Below are 7,139 nucleotides of genomic sequence, written 5' to 3'. Positions count from 1 at the left end.
TTAAATTTCACTTAGAATATAATTCTTTCCATAATGGTCATCAAAGATGCTTTAAGTTTCCTGAAACAAAACACATCTTCAAGTGAATCAGATAACAGAGACACCCACATATGGATTGAAGCCCATGGGTTGGGCTTTTTGCAGAACTGCTTAACTTAGGAGAATGGGTATATGACTGGGGAGATTCACTGAGACCTTCTTAATTTTGATATCCGAACTGCCCTGGGAACACCTACATACCATACAAAACTGATAGCTGGTCATGAGCATGAGCCCTTTCATCCTTTGGGTTCTGTGGCTTTCATCCGCAAGCCTGTCTTTTCATTGCTAAAAATGACCTCATGCAAATGTATTTGGGGACAGAAAAGGACATTTCTCTTTGTGTGCCTGTATTGAAAAGCCATAAAATGTCCCAGATAGTGTCCAGCTTGCTTCCAAATATGCCACATTGGCTAGAATGCTATTATTCCTCTGTGTCCACCAGCCACTGGCAACAGAAAGGAAATGGACATAACCAGTTCAGCCTAATGAAGATCCAGCCATCTGAGCTGTGGCACTCACCTTCCTCTAGCCCAGGACAGTAAGGAGTCAACAAGGAAGGAAGGTGGAGCGCTGCTGGCCTGGAGAATTCCTGTAGCCTCAGCTACATCACTGAGCTGTTTCACCTTATGTTTACTTCCCTATTCCGTATACATTCCTTGGAGAAGGAAAGTCCTTTCCTGTCCACATTTGAGGATACCCAGCAGAAAGAAGGAATGAGACTTTGCATAATTTGAAAAGAATTCCCAAATGTTTCTGAGATTCTTTTACCCCTTCATGATCTGATGAGAAAGAACCCCTGGACACAGCTGGGCTGTTGTGCCTGCAGACACGTAGTGATAACGCTTCCAGTTTCCACTCCTCATGGATATCAGATTGCAGTTTGACAGACCAGAGAATTATGATTGATAGCCCATTGGTTTCCTCACAATGCATATCACATTTGCATAGTCAGGTGTGTCTACATACCACCTACCTATACTACTGACTAGCACCACTTAACATGGTGCCGAAGGCTGTGTGGAGTGGTGTGCAGCAGAGGCCATTTGTATGATCTGGTGCTTATGGCTCAAGCCCTTTAGTGTTCATATCATGGAGAACGATTCCCTGAGAGGAGCGCCAGTGGAATTGCCAATTTATCTATAAAACAGCCCTCATGGGAGGAAACGCTCTCCTTTGTCCTCTTAAGCCAGCAAGACTCATTTGGAATTCATTTTCAATTTTTCCCCAGATTTTCAAAAGCCAAAGCATTGAATTTAAGCCTTGGTATTTTTCAACTCCAGCATTTCAAAGATAGTCTGAGGCAAGCAGCATTTGAGATCTAGGTTAAAAAAAAATTAAACAAAAGTTCCAAACATTAAAGCGGGTCATTTTTCTGCCCAAACTGGTAGATAGCATTGTGAGCTTCGGAAATGAGTGAGGTAACACCTTCAATATTTTCAATGGACTGAAGCACAGTGACCCTATTAGTTGCCTTTTCAGCAGATTTGTGCTGAGGATTTTTATCGGCCCCGACTCCCCCTCTACAGATCACCCCATATGCCATATTGCATCAACAGACCTGAATGTCCTCTGCTAATGCAAATATTTGGTGAATATTCTCCAAGTAGGAAGGGACCGAGATGGCTGATGCTATAAAATAATTAAAAGAACCCTGTGTGCAAATGTCAAAATAGAAAAAAATAATAGTGGAGAATGGGTCAAAGTGACAATACAAATGGCCAGATCTCCCTATTATCACTTGCTGTACGTCTCACAAGACAGCTGATTCCCGCTCTGTACAGGTTCCAGCATCCAGTGATTTATTGGGTAATTCAGCATTTGCCAGTATGTCTTGTGCTAATTAAATGCATCGCACTCTATTCAGAAATGTCACAATTGATTTGTCTTCTGCAAGCACTGACTTTATTTCAATCTCTGGAAAAGATTTTATGAGCCTCAGATAACTTATCCTGGCACATTCATCTCCCAGGATAGCTTCTGCAAGTGAGGGCAGCAAGAGAGGGAACCCTTCATGAACATTCAAGGCTGATACCTTTTGGACATCTTATTTATCCACTATATGCTATATATCTGAGTAGTGGGTAGGTTTAGTGAAACTACAAACTGCTCCATTAGCCTGTAAATGCATTTAAACATGACAGAAATTAACTTGAAATGATATTGGCACAACTTATGGGATGATGTTAGATCAATCCAGAGAACATGTGCTTTGAAAGTGTGCTGTTTATTAGGGGTGTTTATTCATTCATAAATAGATTTTGACAGGATTTAACTATTAACTAAGCTGCATACAAGAGGAAATCACATAATGTCATTTCAGGGGCAAGAAGAGGAGGAAGTGAAGCAGAGTGGATTTTGGGAGGGGGATGAAACTCATCTCATACTCTTACAGAATAACAAAGGTGGTAGCTGACTGATGATTCACTGCCGTTTAATCCCAACAGATTTCCCCACTGCACTTTCACCCTCTGTTCTCGATGCCTCCACATGCTGGATGTCCTTCAAGGATGAGCCACAACAGAGGAGGAGGAGGAGGAGGAGGAAGAAGAATCAAGCCTAGTTCATAGGAATTTGCAATCAGCCACAATAGTCACCATTTATGAATTGATAATCTATATTACAGAAAGAGAAATATGTCCATGTCTACCACATTGGAAAAGAGAGGTCACTGTGTCAAGGAGATTAGAAAAAGATTGTTCAAAGCAGAGTGACTGCAGTCCAGAGGGAAATGTTCAGAGGAGACTTTTCTAGAAACTGTAAACTTGTTAATGTGTGTTGCTCCTTTTATCTCCTCTTTCTATTACTATCTGTGATTGAGTGGGGAAAATGCACTAAACAGGACTAATATTAACTTAGGAAGTTTGTCTGGTCTTCCAGTAAAGGCATACTCTTCCTTTGAAATGAAGTGTAATGTTAGTCATAAGGCCAAACTCTTCACTGTTAAGTAGGTGTTTATTGCCTTGTAGTTTCTGTCCTATGTTGGGAAAGTCAACTCTATGTGAGACTAATTTGGATATTCAGAAGTACTTCAAATCATCTGTGATGTGGCTACTAAAATAAGGCAGCCAGGTTTTTAAAGCCATTCTCTGTGATTAGGTTTCAAACTATCTGAAATAAATAACCTGCACAATAGTTGGAAGATTCTCCAGCCACTCTGCAGAAGAAAGGAATGGCCTAAAGTTTGGGATTTCCTACGTGATAAACTTGAAAAGATATACTCTTCTTTTGAGTTAATAGACTAGGAAATCAGGATTAAGATCTCTTAAGGACTGTATTCACAAGTATGTAAAGAGTGTCAAAGGGACAGAATGGAAGCCATAAAATACTTTTGGAGATCCAAATTCTGACTCTTCATACTTCCATTGACACTGTGTTATATGACACTCTATGACAAAGTCCAAATACTATCAAGAAAGATGGATTAACCCAGAACTAAGTTATTTGGCTTAAAGTAGCCTATCACTTTTGGTTCTTGCAATGTTGGGGATCAACCTAAGCATCCTATGCAAATTCTCGGTAACGGAGCCCCACCCTGCACTCCTTCTTAAACACTGGGGGGGTGATGGTCAATGTAGTGTGCTGCCCATATCTTTTTTTTAAGTGACTTTCATTCCCCAGCTGCTGGAAATGTTGGCAGCTTATTCTCTAACAGTGCAATTGCACTGAAGGCTTTCTGGAAGGCTGTATACCTGTCCAGAGGGCAACCATATGGAGAGTTAAGTCTTCATACCTTGCAATAGATGGGTTATATTAGAAGGCCAGCTTAGCTTTGGAAGTCTCTGCAGGAATCACTAAGGGCTCTACTTTAGGAGAATCACATTTGTATTTCTTTGTTAATCCAGTTTGGTTTCCCTTACTTCCTCATATGTATGACCCTTACACTCTTCCTGTGACCTAATCTCCAACTAGGGCCTGTTCTCTAAACAGTGTAACCTCTGACCATAAACATGACATTGATCTCAAAAGTCAGAAAGAATGTCATTCTTTGAGCATATAATAAATAACCAAGCACATATAGTTTTCTAAACATTTTTATCAAGCATATATCACTGGGTTGGTTCATATATACTTCACATTATTATTTTGTTAATTTTATTTTAGAATTCGCTGTGAAATTATTCATGATATAAATTCACAAGAAACAAAGCAACTTTTTAATATTATAACAGGTTGAAAAAATTAAGTAGGTATAAAGTTTAAAACACATGTTTAAAGATATTCATAAATAGCATGTATGATGAAATTATTTTTATCAAATTTCATAAAAAATCATAGAGATGAATTGAATAAACATACATTCTATTTTTAAATTAGTATTATAGTGAATTTTTGTTAAAGTTTTGGACATATGCAAATAAATATGATATTATAAAATTAAATAATTATCCAAAGTAGAAGTAAAGAAATAAAATAACAGTTCCTGTGTCTATATGTGCATGTATGTGTGTGTACACATATGTTCATGTGTGTTTGGATGTGAATGTCAAGTGCAGGTGTATGCATATGGCTTAGATGTGGATGCCATAGGTTTATGTTGGCTGTCTTTCTCAATCAGTGTCCATCCTGTTTTTTGAGACAGGACCTTCCACTGAACCTGGAGCTCAGTGATTCAGCTGGACTGGCTGCCAACAAGTCTCAGGGCTCCTCCTGTCTCCATCTCCTTAGCATTGGGGGTAGAGATGAACAACACTGTGCCTTGCTTGTTTTTATTACAGGGAGCTGAGGCTTGAACTCAGGTCTTCTTGCTTGTACAACAAGTACTTTATCAACTGAATGATCACCCCAGATCACAATAGCAGGTTCTTTAAAAATTAAATTAACCTGCAGATAACCAAACTACTAAGAAATTATGAGGTAATCATTTAAATAAATCTCTCAAAAGGTATTTATGGTAATTTATTGTTCATTCATGTCAACAAAGAAATAGCAAAATTCAAATAGATAGTATGTTTTCAATCCAATGACTCAGTAAAATTCAATATTAATTGTAAAATATTCAAACTTCCCCAAAATTGGGAAAAAGACAAAGATCATGAGAAATTATATTCAATATCATATAGTTCTAGCCATCATGCATATATGAAAAGAACAAAAAAAGAATTACAGAGTAAAGAATAAGATGTTTTGTACAAAAGAATTAGAAACAATTATAAAATTTTCAAAGTTGCTTGATCTAAGGTCAGCTATAAAAATCAGTTATGGTTCTAAAGATCAGCAGCCAGCAAGAAAATTGGAGTTTTAGAAAAAAATCATATCATGAAGGTAGCTCATACCTTCTAGAACTCCAGTTTCAGAGATCCAAATGCCCTCTTCAGGCACCAGGCACTCAGATGGTACACAGATGTACATGCAGGGAAAACATCCATACACATGAGAGAATTTTTTTAGTAATAAAAGCTGCAACCAGGAAGTTAGGAAGTTAGCAAATAATGTGAAGCAGAATAGAAAATCAGGAAAAAATGGAGTGGATGTGGTAATAGAAAGCAGCCTCCCATCCAGGACCTGCCCTATCAGAAACTGCAACACAATTGTAAAAATAGTAGGGTCAGAATGTTTGTGGCCTTGTGTTTACCACAACTCTCTCATCCTAAATCTAGACAAGGCACTTCATAAACCCACCTCACCATTTTATTTACAAAGGAAAATCCTTCAAGGGTCAGGAGAGATGACTCAATGGTTAAGAGTGTTTGCTGCTCTTGCAGGGGACCTGGGTTCCCAGAACACACATGGAGATTCACAATTGTCTGTAACTCTAGTCTCAGGGCATCTGACACCCTGTTCTGGCCTCAGTGGGTACCAGGCATGCTCATGCTACATGCATATACATATAGGCAAAGAAAATAAAAGTATTTCTTTTTAATTTGGAAGAAAATTCTTTAAAGGTAAATCAACAGAATCCCTCTTCTCTCTCTTTGACTGGACTCCTGGAGCTTGGTCTGGTGTTTGGCTGTGGATGTCTGCATCTGCTTCCATCAGTTACTGGATGTAGGCTCTATGATAACAGTTAGGATATTCACCAATCTGATTACTGGGGTGAGCCAGCTCAGGCACCCTCTCCACTACTGCTAGTAGTCTTAGCTGGGGTCATCCTTGTAGATTCCTGGGAACTTCTCTAATACCATGTTTCTCCCTAGCCCCATGATGTCTCCCTCTACCAAGATTCTCAAGGAACAACAAGATCATGATGGGGAAACTTAAAGAGACACTGAACCAAGGTAGTAGGAACTCATGAACTTTAGACCAACAGCTGTGGAACCTATGTGGGACTGCACTACGACCTCTGCATAACTGAGACAGTTGTGTAGTTTGGTCTGCTTAAGGGGTTCCCTGGCAGTAGGATCAGGACCCATCCCTGGTGCTTGAGCAGGCTTTTTGGAGCTCATTACCTTGCACAGCCTTGACATAGGGGGAGAGGTTGGACCTGCCTCAACTGAATGTACCAGGCTTTGTTGATTCCACATGGGAGGAGGCTTTACCTTTTCAGAGGAAGGAATGAGGGATAGGTTTGTGAGGGGGTGGGGGCTGTGGAATGGAGTGGGAGAAGGGAAGAGAGGGGGGACCTGTGGTTGGTATGTAAAATAAATGAAAACTTTCTTAATAAAGACAAAAAAAAAGAAATATAGAAAAAGGCAAATCAATAGATTTTCCAAATGTAAAATTTTACTTAATTTCTAAATGCTACTTAGTCTGTAGACTTCGTTTGACATTGTATTCTTTTACTAACATAACCGTGTAATTTAAAGAACCATAGAATCATACACACAGACACTCAGAGTTACTGTGAAGAAAGTTTAAAAAGTTTCTTTGTCTCTCTAAGTGCCTGTGGCTAACTCTAAAGCTTAATTAACTTGAAAACTTTGTTTCAAAAAAAATTCAAAAACATGTAAAATAACATCAGCAAATATAAATCAGAGATAAATTTAACAACAGCTATATAAAGTTTAGACACTAAAACCTGTAAAACTTTATTGGGTAGAATTAAAGCATGGGTAAATTAATGTATATATTCATTGCTTACAAGTTCAATATTATATAGATTTTATTTAATAAAGCTAAACATACACCTTCCTTATTCAACAATTTTCCACTCTCAGATT

This window comes from Peromyscus maniculatus, chromosome 5 (genome assembly GCF_049852395.1).
Source record: "Peromyscus maniculatus bairdii isolate BWxNUB_F1_BW_parent chromosome 5, HU_Pman_BW_mat_3.1, whole genome shotgun sequence".
Lineage (NCBI taxonomy): Eukaryota > Metazoa > Chordata > Mammalia > Rodentia > Cricetidae > Peromyscus > Peromyscus maniculatus.
This window is presented reverse-complemented; position numbering follows the sequence as displayed.